The sequence below is a fragment of the Ursus arctos genome, unplaced genomic scaffold, assembly GCF_023065955.2.
Source record: "Ursus arctos isolate Adak ecotype North America unplaced genomic scaffold, UrsArc2.0 scaffold_2, whole genome shotgun sequence".
NCBI lineage: Eukaryota > Metazoa > Chordata > Mammalia > Carnivora > Ursidae > Ursus > Ursus arctos.
This window is the reverse complement of record NW_026622874.1, coordinates 11559978-11580109: the sequence shown is the minus strand read 5'-3', so window position 1 is coordinate 11580109 and position 20132 is coordinate 11559978. Positions and strand designations below refer to the sequence as shown.

General features: G+C 35.3%; 1 protein-coding gene across 3 annotated transcripts in view; it reads left to right on the top strand.

Moving 5' to 3' along the window:
- KIFAP3 (kinesin associated protein 3) overlaps window positions 1-20132 on the top strand; it is a 150897-nt gene that overhangs the window by 57255 nt on the left and 73510 nt on the right. The window lies entirely within an intron of this gene.

Genomic DNA, 20132 nt, shown 5'->3' with positions numbered 1-20132 from the left:
CAAGGATGGATTCAAGAATTAACTCTGTGTTCATACTTAATGCTTCTTGGAAGAGTGTTAAAAAATCCTTTATGATCTGTTCAATGTCTGTCTTTATAGGCACCTGCTACTCCCCAAAATATACTTTATACTTACGTTTATACTGAACATATGTTACACTGTATACAGTTCCTTAAACAAGCTCTTTTATGCCTAAGTGCCTGTCCACCTGCTTTTTTGCTCTATGTGGAATGCCATTGTTTGTTTGTTTTTTAATTAGAAAGCAAATTCTTATCTTTTTAAGACTCTGTTCCTTTGTTTCAGTACTGCAGTTTCGTTTTTTTTTTTTTTTGTAGCTTTCTCCTGTTTTCAAATATTTTTCTTAACAGTTACCAACAGTAATAGAATAGTAGGAAATGATTTAAAATTGAGCTTATTCTTGGGACGCCTGGGTGGCTCAGTCATTTAAGTGTCTGCCTTCAGCTGAGGCCATGCTCTCTGGGTTCTGGGATCGAGCCCCGCATTGGTCTTCCTACTCAGAGGGGAGTCTGCTTATCCCTTTCCCTCTCTTCCCCCACTCCCCCGCCCCCACTCATGCTCTCTCTTTCTCTCTCTCTCTCTCAAATGAATAAATAAAATCTTTTTAAAAAATTAAGTTTGTTCTTAGCTCTCTAATATCAATGAACCCCATCTATCATTGATATCATCAGTATTTTCTTTATAATATTAGTAGTAACATTTATTGAATGCTTACTGTGCCAGTCATTTTGTTGTGTGCTTTATTTATGTTATCTCATGGAATCACTGTCTGAGATCTTTACTCAGGTTTATACAACTGATAAAAGGCAAAGCTCACATTCAAACTCAGTTGTATCTGCTGCCAAAGTTGGATCTATTAACTACTATAATAAACTACACTGTATAGTTATATTAAGTAGACCATGATTAAGTAGAGTAGGCAGAGCTATAATTTAAAAATCTAATTTTCCAACTCCCCTTAAAATAAAGGAAGTTTTAAGGAAACTTGTTTCTTTCTCCTTTTCTCAGAATAGGAAAACCTTTCATCAGCCAGTCCAAGAACATTTGGCCCATTGGCCAGTCCACAAATATTGCACAGGACTATTATTATACATTGTAGAAGGAACTCTGTTGAGGAGCACTTTCAAAAATTGCTTTTGTGGAACAAAAACAATGCATTTAACAAGGAAACGAAGCTTAAAAAGCAAAATTGATAGGGCTTTGAATTTAATTCATGTGATCCTTTATTTATCATAAATCTGGCAGGATTATGTATTAGGTCAGATTCTCAGTGTATGCAGGTGAGTAAGTTATACTTGTCTTGTCTTGAAGGACTTCATAGACTATTGGTTTATTCAGTATCCAGTGACCTACTTTTGTAAAACAAATGATTTAAAAGAGTTTTTGGGGAAATTACTTACAGGATACCCAGTCCATATTTTGTTAACAAATAGTGAATTTTGTGATGTAAGATATAATATTTAATACCTAAAATATTTATTTCATCTCTTCTAGAGCTCAGTTCAGACTGTCTTATTAGAATTATGACTATTTTTACTTCTAACTATGTTACGTTGTGCAAGTTACCCAAACTCATCTGTAAAATGGGGATTATAATAATAACCAACTTAATGTTCTTTTGAAGATTAAATGAGGTATTGCATAGAGTGCTTAGAATAGTACCTGGCACATAGTATTTTCTTAATAAATATTAGCTATAATCATTTTTCAACCACCATCTTCATCATCATTACTCGATCAAAGTGGACATTCTATAAGTATTGCTAACTTATTTTTCTCTGAGTACAGATGCCCTTCTCATAGATATTAAATTTTTATTGACAAACTAGGTTTTTTTATTTTTACTTTCATGTGATGTGTGTGAAGTTTGGTTCTATTTTAATTCAATAAAATGTTGAAAATCTTTGGCAAAGCACAGTGCTAATAAGCACTATAGGGAAGTATGTTTCAATCTGTGGATATATTGAGATTCAAAAGAGAGAATGCTCCCTTATTGGTACTTCATAGGCAGAGTGCCATTTGAGATGGTCATTGACAGGTGTGTCCTTTTAACTAGGTGATCTTTGTAAAGAAGAAGAATAGAGGCTGTAGAAAGTATTTCAGGTAAAGTGATCAACATTATCTAAGGCACAGGTGGTGCTAGGTCAGTATGAGGAAAAACAACTAAGATAGTGGGAGAAAGGGTTTATGCTCCTATGTGGTATTATGAAGGTTAAGGCTATGCTAAGAAGTTATAGTTAATTTAATTGATGGTGGGAATCATTGCAGGTTTTTTATCTAGTTGGATCACAATCAGAGTACTGCTCTGGAGAAATTAATCTGACATTATTCTATTGGAGGGACTAGAACTAGAGTCTAAAGATGAGAATCATAGTCTGTTGTAGCAGCAAGACCAAAAGTACAGAAAACGTGGAATAGGGAGGAGGTGGTATGTCAGGCATGAGGCAAAAGAGGTACATATTATTGGAAGACTTACTATGACATGCTTACTTTTCAAATGTGGGTACTGATAGAGGGAGGAAGAACTCATAAAACCCAATGATGGTTAGAATGCTAGTGCCAGGGGCGCCTGGGTGGCTCAGTCGTTAAGTGTCTGCCTTTGGCTCAGGGAGTGATCCCAGCGTTCTGGGATAGAGCCCAACATCGGGCTCCTCTGCTGGGAGCCTGCTTCTTCCTCTCCCACTCCCCCTGCTTGTGTTCCCTCTCTCGCTGGCTGTCTCTGTCTCTGTCAAATAAATAATGAATGAATGAATGAATGAATGAACGAATAAAAAAAAAAAAAGGATGCTAGTGCCAGGAAGAGAAAGACAGACTTGTGAAGGAAGTCGTTGGAGGGAGTCAGCAATAGATTCAGTTTGAGACATTTTGGAGACACAGACAAAGATGTTTGGTGAAATAAGGAACATAGGTCTAGAGCTCAAGAGAAGTAAGGGTTAAAAAAGAGAAACTTGTCTCATAGGATGAAAGTGGAAAGAGGAAACCACTAAAGAAGACATAACATTCGGAAAAATGTGTTTATTTTTCAGTAAATACATAAAAAATAGTTTAGGCTGTTACTGAGAAGTAATGATGACCTTGGAATCTTCATAGGGTAGAGATGAGAGCTACTGAGAAGTGGTCACCTCATTGGAGTCATTCTTTCAAAGCATTGCTTCATTATTTTCTTTGAAATATAAAGTCCTATGGCATCAGATTTTACTACACCAAGGAAAGTAAAAAGCTAATATTATTCAGATCTTACATTACATAGTATAAATGGATAATCTGAGAGGTTTTTACCTCTGTTTTTGGCTGATCTGTAAAAACTGATGGAAAGCAAAATGATTCTGTGGCGCTGTTTATGGTTAGCTTACCTTAGTAACTTCTTGGCTTATCTTTCCATGGGAAATAAAACAGATGATGGCTAAATAATGCTCCTCACAAAAATATCCACAAAAGTTTTCATGGAGAATGAATTGAAAAAAAAATATGGAAAGGTGTTGTGATTTGAATAATTACTAAAAGCAAAGAGAAGTTGGTTATAACTCAGTCTTTTTGCCATATGAGGAGCCAATATCATTTATAAACTCATGACAGCGTTGATCTAACTGAACACTAATAAGTGGGCTCTGAAATCATTCTGTTTAGGGAAAGATTCAATATGTCTAGTCTTTTTTTCTCCTTCTTTTTCATTGCTCACAAGTCATTGAATTTTAACTTAAGCAATTTCTTTTTTTTCAAATGTTCCTATGTCTTTTGCGTAATAACTTTCTTTGGTTCCACATTTTCATTCCACTTGCAAGCCATGGAAGCAATGGCAGTCATACATAATAAACAAAAGAGAGTATTTGCTGATACTCCAGGATCAAGGGAAGGGAGAAAATATACATATGGAAGAGAAATTAGAGTATACTAGAGAACAGTGCCTTCAAAATGTCTATAAGTATTTAGAATATCTATAGGTTTACATTTATTTATCTCACGTTGTTTTAATTTAATAATTTTAAAGGCACTACTATTTCCTACTCTTTTTCATTTAAATTATGAGTTAATTACCCCCCCTTTCTTTATCCCTTTCTTCAGAGGGAAGGCGGGTGGGGGAATGGGATAGGCTGGTGATGGGTGGTGGGGAGGGCACGTATTGCATGGTGCACTGGGTGTTATACGCAGCTAATGAATGATCGAACTTTACATCAAAAACCAGGGATGTACTTACTGTATGGTGACTAACATAATAAAAAAATTAAAAAGAAGAAGAAGAGGACAAATACCGTATGATTTCACTCATATGTGGAATTTAAGAAACAAAACAAGCAAAGAAAAAAAGAGAGCCAAACCAAGAAACAAGACTCTTAACTATAGAGTGCAAACCTATGGTTACCAGAGGGAAGGTGGGTGGGGGGAATGGGTGAAACAGATGATGGGATTAAAGACTACACTTACGATGAAAACAATAAAATAAATGAAAAAAAAAACAAAAAAAATAAATTATGAGTTAAATGAGCTTCTGTAGGCCTTTTATAAGGTGAGCCTATGGAAAAAAAAAATGTTCCAAATTCCAAGTAACTGATTTCAATATGAATTTTTAGAACTTAACCATTTTGTAGACTTTATAATTGTTTGTATTTATCATGGCACAAAAATGGCCCTTTTATTCATCACTTCCCAGGAAAAACCTATCAGATTTATTAGTGGAAGGCAAGGCTATATGATTGTTAATAAACAACCTCAAAAATACATCAAATGTTTACTTCTTACTCATATACCCGTAATGAGTGAGTAGAAAGTGGTGGTCCGTGTTAGCACCATCAGAGACCAAGACTAACAGAACCTCCAGGCCACATGGCACCAGGGAAGGAGGAAAGAGAAAATGGAGATTGGCAAGCTTCTCTTGAAGGCTTCCATTCTGAAGTGACAAATATAATTTTTGTTTATATTTCCAATGATAACCGCAAGTCATATGGCCATGCTGAGCTTTAAGGGGGTGGGCACATGCTTGGAAGGATTAGAACTGGAACGCTGGTGAGCAAGCAACAATCCTGAAAGGTATTTTCCAGTTTTTCTGAATTTTTATTTTTTTTAAAGATTTTTTATTTTTAAGTAATCTCTACACCCGCCGTGAGGTTTGAATTCACAACCCTGAGATCAAGAGTCGCACACTCTACTGAGCCAGCTAGGTGCCCCTGAATTTTATTTTAACTGTGTTTCCAGGATTACCAGAATCACTTAAAAAAATACATCCCGAGACATTATAGCAATACTACCATATGTAGTGTATCAAGCAACTGTAGTAGCACAGAGCACATTGATTAAAAGCTAGAATTCTGAAGCCAGACTATATGACTTTGAATATTGGCTTCATCAGTTATTAGCTATGTGCTGTTGTACAAATTATTTAACCTATATGTCAATATTCTCATCTTCAGTATATAGAAAATAGTGCATATTAGTAGGGAAAGGTTAAATGAGAGTACAGTAAATGTTAAGAAATTATAAATACGAGAAATTATATAGAATACAAACTGTAAATAATGAATCATGGAACACTACATCAAAAACTAAGGATGTACTGTATGGCGACTAACATAATATAAAAAATTATAAAAAAATAAAAATTAAAAAAAAAAAGAATACAAACTGTAGCTATCCAGGAATGGGTCTTTTTGATAGGTAAGTTTTCTTGGCTTATACCATTAAGGGTTTTAATCATTTTACATAAAGCTCTTTATTTTTTTTTAAATTTTTTTTATTATATTCTGTTAGTCACCATACAGTACATCCCTGGTTTTTGATGTAAAGTTCCATGATTCATTAGTTGCATATAACACCCAGTGCACCATGCAATATGTGCCCTCCTTACTACCCATCACCAGCCTATCCCATTCCCCCACCCCCTCCCCTCTGAAGCCCTCAGTTTGTTTCTCAGAGTCCATAGTCTCTCATGCTTCATTCCCCCTTCTGATTACCCCCTCCTTTCTTTATCCCTTTCTTCTCCTACCAATCTTCCTAGTTCTTATGTTCCATAGATGAGAGAAACCATATGATAATTGTCTTTCTCTGCTTGACTTATTTCACTTAGCATTATCTCCTCCAGTGCTGTCCATGTTGCAGCAAATGTTGAGAAATCGTTCTTTTTGATAGCTGAGTAATATTCCATTGTATATATGGACCACATCTTCTTAATCCAGTCATCTGTTGAAGGGTATCTCGGCTCCTTCCACGATTTAGCTATTGTGGACAGAGCTGCTATGAACATTGGGGTGTGTATGGCCCTTCTCTTCACTACATCTGTATCTTTGGGGTAAATACCCAATAGTGCAATGGCTGGATCATAGGGTAGCTCAATTTTTAACTTTTTAAGGGACCTCCACACTGTTTTCCAGAATGGCTGTACCAACTTGCATTCCCACCAACAACGTAGGAGGGATCCCTTTCTCCACATCCTCTCCAACAATTGTTGTTTCTTGCCTTGTCAATTTTTGCCATTCTAACTAGTGTAAGGTGGTATCTCAATGTGGTTTTGATTTGAATTTCCCTCATGGCTAATGATTTTGAACATTTTTTCATGTGTCTGTTAGCAAAGGTCTTTAAAATTGATTACATCTTTCTTTTCATAAATAGTTTCTTAAATGTACTTTAATACCATAAACATAATTTGAATTTTTATTGAGAAGTATAGTGTAGGTGAATACCATGGGCTTTGGAGCCAGAATACCTGGGTTCAAGTGCTTTTATGAGTCTTAGTTGTGACTGTTTTTTAAATCATTGATTGGTGTTTGTAATTTTGAAGATAATTTATTATACAGGCGTGTAAATATTACTGTGCTCGAGTAGTTCCCCTTGCTAAATGGTCCCAAAATTCCGTGTATTTTTAATTTTTATATACAGGTTTTCTGTTTTACCCTCTTATTTATAGCTGTTGCTTCTCATTTCTCCTCTACCAGCAGCGGTTCGATAGCAGCAGTTTTCCTCTCCTCTAATGATAGATTTCTAATCTCCTGTGGGCTTGGAAACTGACAACTGAGCTTATTTGAACTGTATATTTTGTTAAAAATTAATTCCAAATGAATGCTCAAAGGGTTTTCTTCCCAGTTACATTACTCCTCCTAGTAAGATTTCTTGCATGGACTTGGGAACATTTCTTTTGACTGTGAAGAAACCTATTTTGCTTGATTGTTCAATCTGTTGTGTCCGAAGAAATTGCATTTAGTGTATAAATGATTTCCTGATAAATGGTTAAAAATAGTCATTTTTACACTTGTTAATGTATATGTTACTTATGTGGAAAATTAAATCATTAACTCCTAACACGATAAACTAAACTTCTCAATTGAGTAATTCAGTGATATATTTAATATCTCTGGTATTTGGCCACTGCGATTATATAGAAGTTGTAGTAAGGAAGCATTACAGAGAGCGTAGATTTTAAAGGGATAGGATATAATTAGTATAGAGCAGTGACTTTCAAACATCTTTTATCGCCATCTGTAGTATAGTTTATACTACAATCTAGTACTCACATGTGTAATGTGATATGCATGTGCATATATCCATATGTGCATATTAATATACATTATATTTTTATTATATATTACAGATTTTAACATATTAATTTTTTGAATGTTCACAAAGCAGTATTTACCATTTCTATGTGCAATGAACTATATTTTCTATTATTTTCTATTCTTTTTTTATCCTGCTTATGACCGACTCATTGATTTTATGTTCTCTGATTGATTTAACATTCATTTGGAAAACATTGAACTATGAGAAAGTGATTGGACTTCTTTCCCATCACATCTTCAGAAATATCAGTCACTGTCTCTGCTGGATTTTTTATGTGTTGTACAGTAGATAATCTAAATATTTCTAGGTTATTCTTGGCAAGTAGTGATTGGAGTGATTCCATGGAATTGAAATTTTTTTAAGTGGAAAAAAACCTTTTGTAAATCAAATATTTGAAGAATTTGGGGTACATTTTCTTCATTGTAGTCATGGAGAAGGAATTAAAGAGCATAGAGTAGAATATGAGTAGACAGTTTGGCTTTTTTTTTCTTAGAAATTCAGTTTAATATATTTTTGAGTTGATGACTGAATTAAAGAATTACCTATTTTATATCTACAAATTGCTTATTTTTTAAAAGATGCAAAAAATGTAAAACTACTTTTGTAGGGCTATACATGTGGTAGAACTTTTCGGAAGTGATTTTTAAGGGATGCTTTTTCAACTGGAAGTGCTATCAGATTTTAAGTAGGTTTTCTTTGTTATTATTTGGGGACCCCATAATTGAAAAATCTTGTTATACTTAATGAGAGATTATTTTAACTAGAGTACAATAAATCATGAATCTTTCAGGTTCTAATAAAGCTGTGCTATCTGACCATTTAATCCCCTTCTCGCGTATCCTGAAACATTTACCTAGTACATTGCGACCCCTGCTGTTGTGAGAATTGCCGAATAACTGAAAAAAATATGTAATTGAGGAAGATTGTGTGATTTGAATTATTATTAAAGGCAGAGGAGAAATTTTGTTATAGTACAGTTTTTTTGCCATGTGAGGCTCTGAGTGAAAGATAATTCAATAGAACCAAAAATTATTTCAGAATTTCATGATATAAAGCATTTCATTTAGGAATTTTGAATTTAGCTTTTTCTTTGACATTAGGGACACATAAAGGGATTAATAAGAAATTTTTGAAATCATTACTTAAAATTTTCTTTCTCCACTTACCCTGAAATTTATAAAGTTTAAGTAGTTTTGATCTTTTCCTAGGCACTGAGAAGGAAGGCATTCTGTCCCAAAATGTTTCAGAAATTTTATTTGTATCCAGGAGAAATCTTGTATCTAAATATTCCCTTGTTTTGCTTTTCTTAAATACCTCCAAAATTACTCAGTTCTTCATTTTTGATATGTTACTTTCCTAAGATTTCATAAGAATCCTAAACTTACCTCTGCTTATTAGTTCAGTATCAATTATAAATCTTTTCAGTTCTATTTATCCCCACAGTTGACACTTAATTTCTTATGCCTACTAACTTTATGTTACCATATGGGAGACCTATCATAGCCAGTGGTTTCAGCAAATGTGATTATATGCAAATTGAATTGGACCTAAAAAGTTTGGCTTTATTTATCCAGTTGTTAGTGTAATCAGGTTTTTTATGGTGTTGAATTAATTTTTTAAGTGTTTGAAGTTTTTGTTGACTCATTTAAGAATCAAATCATTAAAAAAAATATTCCCTGACATAAATCCTTAAGCCATTTGGCCTTGATGTGTCTCAAGAGTGCTTCCTTATGTCAGAATATCCTGGGTTGGGAGATGGCAAGGAAATTCTTTGTCATAGTGTGTTCTTCGGTTTCCTCGAAAATGCACTGATAGTGTTTCAAAAATAACTTGAGAACTAAATTTTCTTAGCTTTTTGTCTGATGCACCAGGCAAATGTTCTTGCACCCCTCAGTTGCTTTGGCTTGAATGTTTCATAAGCTAAGTTTTGTTTGATGTGCTTAGGGATGATGTTAGTACAGAAGCAAGCATAAATTCATAACTGAAGTGTATTCTTTGGAAGAGCCTAGATCATCATGGCATAGTTTGTGCATAAAGCTTAAACATCAATAATGGCAGAGACAGTGTATTACAGAATGCATAATCAATAATTTAAAAAAAAAAAAAACCACCAGATTTCACTGGTGAACTCTTTTGAACAATTTTGAGCTTATTTACAGTATTCTTTCTCCTGTGTGAATGATGCTGATACATATTTTAAATTGAGTAATGTTCTGAATTTTCATGTCAGCTTTTCAGTTTTTAATTAGATTTTCAAAGGAATTTAAACTAAGGGGAATAAACCTTATAAAATTTGCAGGTCTCATCCTACATATATGAGTTTTTGCATTTTTTTAAATATTATGTTAGTCACCATACAGTACATCCCTGGTTTCTGATGTAAAGCTCGATGCTTCATTAGTTGCATATAACACCCATTGCACCATGCAACATGCAACACATGCCCTCCTTACTACCCATCACCAGCCTATCCCAAACAAAAATGGAATAGGCACAGCCAGCCTAATGGTTAAACAGATTAGAGAGCTACCTGTAAATTATAGGCAATCACCACTTTCCACAACTTCTCCTCTATTTTGTAAGTTTTCTTTGTTTATTAGGATACTGTAGGAATTCTGTGGTTAGAGCATCAGTTTTCAAACTTTTGGTCTCAGGACCACTTTAACACTCTTAAAAATTATCCAGGAGCCCCAAAGAGCTTTTTGTTTATGAGGGGTTATATCTGTGGATATTTATTGTACTCATGATTAAAATTGAGAAAAAAATTAAATATTCATTTTAAAATAGCAAACCTGCTACACGTTAACATAAATATTTTATGAAAAACAATTCTTTCCAAAACAAAAAATTAGTGACAAGAATGATATAGTTTTACCTTTTGCAAATTTCTTTAAAGTCAGGCTTAATGGACAACAGCTGGCTCTCCTGGCACCCTCAGCAATCTGTTGTGACATATTTCGTGTATGTCTCATGTAGCCTCTTAAGAGAGAATGAGAATTTTAAAAAAGAAAGTAATCTATTGTTATTATAAAAATGGTGTGACTTGTGGATCCCCATTAGGGGTCCTCAGACTACACTTTTGAAATCAGTGAATTAGAGCATTCCTTTAAAGCCTTTAATGCCTATTAAATGCAAACTCTCCTGACTTTTTAATAATACACCAGGAGTCTCAAATTAGCAGATTAGCAGCTTAAAACCAGCTAAAAGACATGTTTGGCTTTACCAAAATATAGTTGCTTAATTTTATATTTGGATTTCTAGGTATGACCCACACTCTCCCATTCCCCTAAGATAAACTTTCTTTTCTCTTATACTTTGACATTTAATTTTATTTCTTGTCTTGCCTTTTAGACATCTTAAGTGTTCAACCAGTCTCATTTTAGAGTCATTTTTATCAGTTTCTTTGGCGCTTTGTGAAGGAGGATGGGGGATGTGTGACACGGTGTAGAAGGATGGAGACGGCAGACCCTGGGCGAAGAGAGACAACAGCTGTCTAGTCAGTTCTGGATCATTCACCAGTACTAGCCCAGCAACCACACTACATCTTCCTCTTTATCTGGTCATTCTCCCACTCTCCTAAGTGAGAATTTCATTCCTACACCTTCTCATAGATCTAACACCCCTTCCTCACCTTCGGCTCATTACCTTGCTTTGCTTCCTATTTCACTGAGAAAGTAGAAGCAGTCAGAAGAACTTCCATAGGGGCGCCTGGGTGGCACAGCAGTTAAGCGTCTGCCTTCGGCTCAGGGCGTGATCCTGGCATTATGGGATCGAGCCCCACATCAGGCTCCTCCGCTATGAGCCTGCTTCTTCCTCTCCCACTCCCCCTGCTTGTGTTCCCTCTCTCGCTGGCTGTCTCTATCCTGTCGAATAAATAAATAAAATATTAAAAAAAAAAGAACTTCCATAAATTCCTATGTGCCATGGCACAAACTATGCCATGATGATCTAGGCTCTTCCAAAGAATACACTTCGGTTATGAATTTATGCTTGCTTCCGTACTAACATCATCCCCAAGCACATCAAACAAAACTTAGCTTATGAAACATTCAAGCCAAAGCAACTGAGGGGTGTAAGAACATACCCCTCCTACCCCTTACCCCTTACCCCTCCTACCTCTGTGTCTGTACTTTGCTTCCCTCCCATTATTATGGGTGAACTTGCTCCTGCTCTTCCCATAGGCCAACATTCCCTCTCCATCCCATTCCCTGTCACCTACTCAGGGTTCTTACTACAGCAGTTCTCCTCTCCTGCATTAATGTTTCCCTCTCTAGAAGATCATTCATCAACATACAAATATGCTATTAATTCTTCCCTCTTAATAAAGATTCTTCTTGACTCTCACATCACTCTTTTACCTTCCAATTATTATTGCATTTCTTTTCTTCACATTATTGCAGAATGCCTCAAGAATTATGGTCATTTTGTCTCCCAGTTTCTCTCTTCCTTTTTGCATACATTCGTATCCTTTCTTGTCTGCTCGTTGTGCCCCACCCCTCTTTCTCCTCTCTTTTCTCTCCTGTCTCCCCTCTCTCAGTTCACCTCCTCCCTGTTCTATACTCTTCTTAATCTTTTCCAGTTAGGCTTTCACTTATTTGCCGCATCACACTACTCTGATCAAGTTCCAATGACCTCTACGTTGCTAAATCCAGTGGTCAGTTCCCAGCACTCATAGTACTCAACCTGTGAACAGCACTTGATACGGTTTCTCTCCTCATCTTTTTTTATTGATTTTCCAGGACACAATACTCTTCTGGTTTTCCTCCTAAGTACCCAGTCCTTCTCGGTCTCCTGTTGCCATCTTTTCTTCCCAGTCTCTAAGCATCAGAATACCTCCCAGGGCTTAGTCCTTAGAATTTTTCTCTCTCTGTACTTACTCTCTTGGTGACTTCATTCATTCTGTTTAAATACTCTGCCTATCCTGATGACTTCAGAATATAAATAGAAAAAAAGATAATTTCAGCCTCTTCTCTGATTTCCTTCCTCCAGACATTACCACTTGGATGCCTTATTAGTGTCTGAGATTTGATATGTTCAAAATTAAGCTTCTGATATGCTTATGCTTCCACAATCTTTTCTATCTCCATAAATGGCAACTTTCTCTTTCTAATTAACTGACCCAAACTGGGGAAAGTTATCCTTGATTTCTGTTTTTCCCTCCTACCCTGCATCATTTGTCTGTGCAGTCAGCTGTCTTCAAAATATAGCTGCTATCACCCTGCTCCTAGCCACCATCTTCTCTTTCCTGGTTTAATACAGTGCCATCCTAACTGGTCTTTGCGCTTCTACCCTTGTCCCACATTCTCTTCTTAACACAGCACACAGAGTGATTGCATTCAAATTTGAGTTAAATCGTGGCATTCCTGATAATGAGGAATGTTCCCTCTATCCCTGTAGTCTGAAGAGTTTTACTCAGGAATGGATAAAGCTGTTTCTAAAAAAAAGAAAAAAGAAAGAAAAAATCATGGCATTCCTCTGCTCAGAAATCTTTAATGACTTCCTATCTCAGAGGAAGATCCAAAGTCCTTATAATGGCCTATAAGCATTTATATGTTCTCTCCTAGCTCCTTCTGTAACTACATCTTCTAGTACTCTCTTTTTTGTTCTTTCTGCTGAAAGCACATTGGCCTCCTTGCTAATCCTTGACCCCAATAGTGACAGTCCTACCCCAGGACTTTTGCACTGCCTGTTCTTCTGCCTAGCATGTCCTTTCCTAGTTTTTTTACATAGTCCATTCCCTCATGAAAGGGCTTTGCTTTCAAGTTATCCTATTTAAAATTTCATCCTTCAGCTTCTGATGTTCTCTTTCTCCTTTTCCTTGTATTTTTCTCCAAAGCACTTAATCACCATATAATATATCTTTCATGTAATTAGCTTGCTTATTGTCTTCACCACATGCCATCACCACCATTCCCATCAGGCCCCAAAGACTATAATATGCTCCATGAAAATGTGGATTTGTATCACTCTTACTCACTCTTATATTCCCAGGGCCTACAACAATGCCTAGTACATTGTAGGTTCTCAATAAATACTTGGTAGGTGGTTGGATAGATTATGTATGAAAGAAATGAACATTTAAAGAGATGAGCCTGAGTCTTTTTCCTTCCCCTCATTCCGTATTGGTTAAGAGACATTAGGCAAGTCAATAGATCTGAGCCTTTTGATTAGAAAATCCGTCTCACAGAATTGTTTTGCAAATCTGATAAGAGAATTGATATCTACTTCTGTCATAACTAGAAAACCTTCTACAAATGATAGTTTCGATAAGGAGGAAGAAAAAGAAAGGGAAGGTTTGAGGGGCTAATGATTGCTAAGTGAAAAAAACGAGGAGCGCAGAAAAAGCCTTGTTACTTAATAGTTTTGACTATGCCTGCTTTTAGGGGTTTGTTTTAAACCTTGAAATAGCACTTTAATTTCGATTACATGACACAGATTTCTTTAATGAATTGTGTAATTCAAGGCAGGAGTCTTTTAATACAGTGATAACTCAAAGTGTGGTCCAGCGACCAGTGCACATTCATAGACTGTTTTTTACCGGTCTGTAACAAGTAAATCTAGAAATCAAGAATAAGTATTTAGACAGCTAATAGCAACTTACTCAAATAATATAATGTCTGCTGAATGTAATATTTTTTTGACTTCTATTTTGCATATATTTTCCTTAATTTTATTTTTATTATACTTTATAAAAGTATTAATCTTTGATACATGGGAGGAAAAATAAAAACTTGACCCTCCACCAGAGGTAATTTGAGAAGCACTATTCAAATAGATGAAAACACAGGTTTGATCTTAGATTAGCGTACTGTTCTTTTAAGGTATTCAAAAATCCATACATGCACCCCTATGTTTACAGCAGCATTATTTACAATAGCCATGATATGGAAGCATGCATACACACACACACACACACACACACACACACACACACAATGGAGTATTATTCAGCCATAAAAAAGAATGAGCTCTTACCATTTGCAACAACATGAATAGAAGTAGTATAATCCTAAGCAAAATAATTCAGTTAGAGAAAGACAAATACCATATGATCAGTGACTTATATGGGAAATTTAAGAAACAAAACAAGCAAAAGGAAAAACACAAGAAAGAGACACATCAAGAAATAGACTCTTAACTATAGAGAAAAAACTGATGGTTACCAGAGGGGAGGGGGTATGAGATGGGTAAAATGGGTGATGGGGATTAAGGAGGGCACTTGTCATGATGAGCACAGGGTGATGTATGGAAGTTTTGAATCACTGTATTGTACACCTGTAACTAATACAACACTGTATGTTAACTAATTGGAATTAAAATAAAAACTTTTGAAAAACTCTGAAAAACAAAACAAAAAACCCACAAAATAAAAAAAACAAAACAAATGAAAAAACCAAATGCTGAATCCTAGGGATACTTGTTTAGTTCATTTATGAGCATAGATGAGAATGTTTCCTTAAAAAACTGAGAAATTACTTAGAGATGTTGCTAGCTTTTCAATATTTATAATAATAATAATAATAGCTAATGATCAAACTCATACTCAATAAATATTCATGAAGCGCTTAACTTGTATTAGGCACTTTCACATGTAATTTATAAATCTATGTGCAAGTTAACTAAAAAAGTTAACTAGCCCAGACATCTTTCTTCAAGTTGCCCTTTAATCACCAGAGGCACCAGGTGACTGATACATGTATAGCACTGAATATAACTAGTATGAAAGATTGGTCCATAATTTAAATCTTGATTCAGATTCCTAGCTGTATAAATTTTGATTCTTCTGAATTTGAAAGCTGTGAAGCATTCTAATTTGCCTGGCTGGTTTGTGCTGCAACTAATTTTATTGGCTGTGGCAGGAAAATTAGGATTCTGGAGATTCAGTAGCACAGTGTCATGCCTATTTCACAATTCCAAATGAATCATTTCAAAAAGACCCAAATTTTAGTCAGAGCAATGTTAGACCATATTCTCTTCACTGGAAGATAAATGAGGGTTTTAAGGTGTTCTAAAGGGATATAAATGCTTCTACATTCTGTGAGAATCGTTTTGAGAGTAAAAATGGCACCTGATTCGTCTTGATCTAGATTACATTAGGTAATCTGGGTTTCAGGGCATTTTGCAAGGCTGTAGAAGGATTTTTATCAGCATGTAGCGAGTCAGACCAGGTCAAGAGTTAAGTGATAAATGTTTGGTTTCTTCCGGTTGAGACAAGTCTGATTTCCCTTCTTGTGGGAGATCACCAGAGCAGATACTGTTGGACTCTAAACTTTGATCACTTAAAAATTAAGGGTTATTTCCTTTGACCATTCTGTCATGTGTTCTTAAAAGAAAATTTAAAAAGCTCTGAACACCTTTGAAATTCCCCCATACTGTTATTTTATTTTTTGTTATAATTAATATGACTTAACTTTTATTTTATCAAAAGCATCCTAAAATTAAATAAAATTTATTTATTTTATGAAAAGAGTAAATGGCCTTTTTTTGGCTTGTTTATTAAAAACTTTGGAAATTGTCAAAATAATATGTTTTCTAATTAGGAGGTATTTTCCATTTTTTAAAAACTAGGTTGTCTTTATGATGGCTTAAGAAACTTAAAGTAGACTTTTTCAAAAAATTTCATTTGGCCTGTTTATTACAAAACTGTTATGGAATTTCACACATCTGTTTCAGTATGCAGCTCCTCGTAGACTACTGCACTGTTTCTCAATTTTAATAGGCCTCATTTATCCTATAAATAAACCTACATTTTCTTACCTGATCAAGTGAGCAAACAATAGGGGTCAGATGTGCAAACACTTTAACAAAAAGCACATGTTTAGCCGTCAGGGTGAGGTAGAGTCATATCAAGATTGCTTGAAGTTATTAATGGCAGTAAAATTTATGCTTCCTCCTGTTTTCCCAATTAAATCAAGAAGCCTTTTTTCTTAGGATTCTTCTATCACCAGCTGTTTCCAATACTCTGTGTGTGAATATTGCCTGGGGTGTCTCCATTTCTACATGGTAAAAGCTGACCAAAGCACATTAAGTCAATGGTGTGGACCTATAGGCTAGAAAGCAGTCGTTGTTAAGGGCTTTACTTTGGTCCGTATCATTTGTACCATAAGGGTGCACATTTTGTAGGGTGCATTATAACTAAGTTGTTGTCGTATGCCCTGGATATAATAAAAGACTACTACAGACAAGGTAATAATTGAAACATGTTGAAAATATTTGAAAAATAAACTACATGGCTAAATGTACAGTTGTACATACTGAAAACGAGTGAAAATGCATCAAAACTGTTGGCTTTTAGAGTACTTAGTGAATACCTCCTAATATGACTGAGCTATTGAGCTTAATGGTACATTTACAATTTCAGTTTCTTATAGTTTTTAAATTAAGTAATTAGACACAGAAGTCATCCATGAGACACTGTATCACAAAACTATTGTTACACTTGTTTTCATACTGATCATTGTAACCTATAAATTCTGTAATTTTCACCCTTCAGCTCATGATTAAAAACTCTTGGTTTTTATCTATTCATCTCAAATCTTTACTACACTTGACTGTGAACAAATCTGTTCTGAAACAGGAGACTATCCAGTATAGTTGCAGCCTTAAAAATTGATCTCTCCAAATTCAAGTTTAAGCTAAGGCTGTCCAGTCCTACTGGGCATATATCTTATCTTCTCATGGGGGCTTTGTGACTTCAAAGGGAGTTTTCTACTTTGAATGAAGACATGGAGTGCAGAAGAGAATGAGAATCTGGCTAATAATGTGGCCCATAACTTGTGTTCTCACTCTGTTTTTACAAAGTGTTGGGCTGGGTCTACTGCAGAAGCGGAAATTTGGCTTTGAGTTCTGGTGTTCAAACTCATATTTCTGCTTGACTGAACTGTGAATGGAAAATCCCAAGTGTCTTACAAAATTAGTAACTAACTGGTGCTTTTACTAATCACTTCAGAGATGAAAAACCGAAGACATTTTAAAATTCAAAACCCATCAGCATGCGTTTGCCCTTTAATTGGCAGAAAATCGATCATGAGAGCAGTCTGGAGTTTTTTCTCCTTCAGCTGCTCCAGCTGAACTACAGCTGCAAATTTTTTAAAAAAGCGGGGGGGGGGGGGACTCTTGAATGTACTTTATAAGTGGAATAATTCCCACAAAATCAGTTACTGGAGTTAATGACCAGTTTGTTAAGGCATTAACTGCCCTCAGCTGGGAATGACCAATTTTGGGGGACTGGCTGCACAACTGCTAAGATAATTCAGTAACACTTTCAAATAATGATCCAGCTAATTAACGGTGAATTCCTGTGGAAATCCTATCGAAGTACTTACGACCTCTGCATTTAATAGCCAGTGAGTTCATCATGATTCATGTTTATTACCATAAATACCAAAGGAATCATAATGACTAGGCCATTTTTTTCCACCCTGGCCTTATTACTTGAACAGATTTGACTAATCCACCTCTAGTCATTAAGGACCTAGTTCTCAAAATATTCAGTCTTTTCACTGCTCTGCTCAAAATTCACAAGGCCTTTGGTGCTATGCCAGCATACAGACTATTGGCAGCCTGTTTTTACTTGGGAATAATTGATGTCTATAAGTCTTAAAGGAGCCCTTTTGAAATGCCTGCCATTTGTAGGATGTAGAGGAATCATAGCTGGTTAGCTACAGTTTATGGTTCTTAGTCATGAATTCTTATGGGAAAATCATATCCCAAGGCCCCAAATTCATTTAGGATATACAAGATTTTTTTGAGATTTATTTTTAAGAACTCAGATATCCTTTCTTCCAACGAATGAAGAAGATGATTAGTTTATAATGAAGGATAAGCTCTTAATTTTACTTGGACCATTTAATCTCTCTTAATGGCTGTTTATTGCTATGTGATCTGCAAATTAGCCTTTAAGTAATAATAAATGTTGACTGCCAGAAAGCTGTTACTTTTTCTATGCAGCTGTGTTTGAAGAGATGAATTTAGTTTTTTTCCAGACATCTTCCCATTCCACGTAGGCACTTTTGTCCTAAAATACTTTGTCCTTTTGTTATAGCTCTCCGATATCTGCTAGATGCCATGAAGTTATAGGCTGTATTTTCATCAAGAAACTGATCATTTATATAATGATTAATGATTCAATGAATAAGATACCTATGATTTATACTATAATCTTCATTCATATATTGCAGTTCTTTAGAGGAGAAAGAAAATATGTGATTTGTAACAATAAGATGTGAGTTAGAATCATCAAGGTAATGTGGGTAACAAGATCATTTATAGAATATTTACATCTTTCTTCTGAATAAAATGGAAAATGTCAGTTTCTATCTTTTTAAATTCCCTAAATAAAAACGAAAAAGAAGAAAATCAATTTTATAGATACTTGTAAATCCAGTTGATTGGATTCTAGGGAACTTTTACCCAGACAAAATCTAGAAGACATATCAACAACTTGTGTTATATTGACCTCAGAGTACAATATTGTAGTCCCTTAGATCTGTCATCACCTCCCTTCATCCTTTCCTTAAGAAAAAAAGATATATATCTCTGGTGTAATGTCAGTCATATTCCAGGTTCTTTTGTTAAGTTGTGCTTAGCCCAAACAAGGGGAAAAACATGGACATGCTACTTAAAGATAAATAAGTAATGTTTCTGATTGTGAGGTTTGTCTTCAAGAGTGTTTTCAGACTTCTCTCTGCGTTCTTTCATCTTCTTCATAACTAATCACCTCTACAGTTTACTACTCTAGGAGTGAAATTAAGTTCCATCACAGATACAGAAACCTGGAAGAAGGAAGAGAGATTCACAGTGTGTTTGTGGTAGTGGTAGAGGGGGAACATGTACTAAATCTATGCTTTGGTTATTTTCTTTTCTCAAGTTCTATTTTTATTAAGGAATTTATAATAACCCTGTAAGAATGAGAGAATGATGAAGGGTTCTTAAAAGATATGGGTCACTGAGTGGAGCCTTGTAGTATGAGGTAACTCTCTTAAGCCCATACTTTGGGAATAGCAGAACTTTTTAGAAAATGACTGAGTAGAATAGAAGGACAAGTGGCTCAGCCACAGGCTCAGAATATACCTCTGAACCCTGTCTAGGTCATCTTAGAGAAATCTTGGCTGCTTCTCAAAACTGCTCTTCCTCTAACTACGATCTAATCTTGAGACCAGAAAAGCCTGTTTTAGGGGCACATGATAGTAGTGTTCTGTTGGTCAAATGAAAAAAACATTCTTATTCAAAGAATAAGAAATGATATTTGTTGAATAGGTTTATTACTGTGTCAGACAGTATTAATTGCTTTACCAGAATTCTCTTAACTGATCCTTATATAACAACCCTTTGAGTTAGGTGCAGTTGTTCTATCAATTTCATTGATGAAGAAACTGAAGCGTGTGCACGCACACACACAGAGGAAGAACCTGAAGCATAGAGTTTAAATAACAAAGGCTATATAGCAAGTGGAAGAGTCACAGATTGAACTCCAGCGTTCTGCCTGTCCAGAGCCTGAGCTCTTAACCACAGTGTTATACTACCTATTAACCACTCTACTCATCTTCTAAGAGCACCTTGTTTTTCTC